Genomic DNA, 1,019 nt, shown 5'->3' on the forward strand with positions numbered 1-1,019 from the left:
GCTGCGTGTGTGTGCCGGGGGTCGGAGAGCAAGGGCGCGCGCGGTGTGACGCTCGGCGCCCTGTGCGCCTGATGCTCCGCCGCGTGACTATCCCGTTATGCATATCCTGTGTGCGCTCTAGCTCCATCGGGGCCCTGACGAGTCAGCAACAAACCATGCATTACACATTTTGCGCAGAATGCCCCCTTCCCGCGAAAGCTCTTTTTTGTAGTGCGCTCGTCGCTAAACCAACAGACGCGGTGCACGAAACTGGAGAGCAAGAGATGTCCACGACCCCCCGCCTCGGTGTGTGTGTATATATATATATATATATATACATGCACATGCACATGGCTGCAGCTTTGGGATTCCTGGAGACGGATCTGGATATGATGATTGACGTAACATCACAGACTTTGACGAACCCGTGAGCAAGAAACACTGTCGCCCCAGTCTGACCGCGACCCCGACGCCTCCTCCCTCCCTGCCCTGGCGCATGTGCATGGCGATGTGATCGACAACCAGGCCGATGTGAAGCCGTCGCAGATGGACGTTGACACAGCAATGAAAACAGCGTTATTTCACGCCCCGTCTGATCGTCGCACCGAGCCTCCCTCTCTTTCACCCTCTCCCCTCTGCCTTCATTACGCGATCCTGTCACCTCGGGGGCGCTCTCTCAGTGGGCGTACGGCCTCGAGACGGCATGCGCGTGGCTGTCGCGGCCTCGCTGTCCCTTCTGGGGGCGTGCGTTGGACGCGTTCCGCTGCGTGTGTGTGCACGGGGGTCGGAGAGCAAGGGCGCGCGCGGTGTGACGCTCGGCGCCCTGTGCGCCTGATGCTCCGCCGCGTGACTATCCCGTTATGCATATCCTGTGTGCGCTCTAGCTCCATCGGGGCCCTGACGAGTCAGCAACAAACCATGCATTACACATTTTGCGCAGAGTGCCCCCTTCCCGCGAAAGCTCTTTTTTGTAGTGCGCTCGTCGCTAAACCAACAGACGCGGTGCACGAAACTGGAGAGCAAGAGATGTCCACGACCCC

At 59.5% G+C, this 1,019-nt stretch overlaps 4 non-coding genes across 4 annotated transcripts, besides 1 other annotated feature; all 4 read left to right on the top strand.

Annotated features, from left to right (window-relative positions):
• Positions 1–196: 196 nt before the first annotated feature.
• Positions 197–264, top strand: Tc00.1047053440171.10. The gene has a single exon (XR_008254445.1). It is a non-coding gene; the product is annotated as an H/ACA snoRNA, TC11C4H1 (small nucleolar RNA).
• A 30-nt stretch (positions 265–294) lies between these two features.
• Positions 295–319: a microsatellite.
• Positions 320–368: 49 nt separating this feature from the next.
• On the top strand, positions 369–437 carry Tc00.1047053440171.20. The gene has a single exon (XR_008254446.1). It is a non-coding gene; the product is annotated as a C/D small nucleolar RNA (snoRNA), TB11C2C1 (small nucleolar RNA).
• Positions 438–486: 49 nt separating this feature from the next.
• Positions 487–578, top strand: Tc00.1047053440171.30. Its single transcript, XR_008254447.1, has one exon. It is a non-coding gene; the product is annotated as a C/D small nucleolar RNA (snoRNA), TB11C2C2 (small nucleolar RNA).
• A 360-nt stretch (positions 579–938) lies between these two features.
• On the top strand, positions 939–1,006 carry Tc00.1047053440171.40. The gene has a single exon (XR_008254448.1). It is a non-coding gene; the product is annotated as an H/ACA snoRNA, TC11C4H1 (small nucleolar RNA).
• Positions 1,007–1,019: the final 13 nt, after the last annotated feature.

Source organism: Trypanosoma cruzi (genome assembly GCF_000209065.1).
Source record: "Trypanosoma cruzi strain CL Brener chromosome Unknown tcruzi_1047053440171, whole genome shotgun sequence".
Lineage (NCBI taxonomy): Eukaryota > Euglenozoa > Kinetoplastea > Trypanosomatida > Trypanosomatidae > Trypanosoma > Trypanosoma cruzi.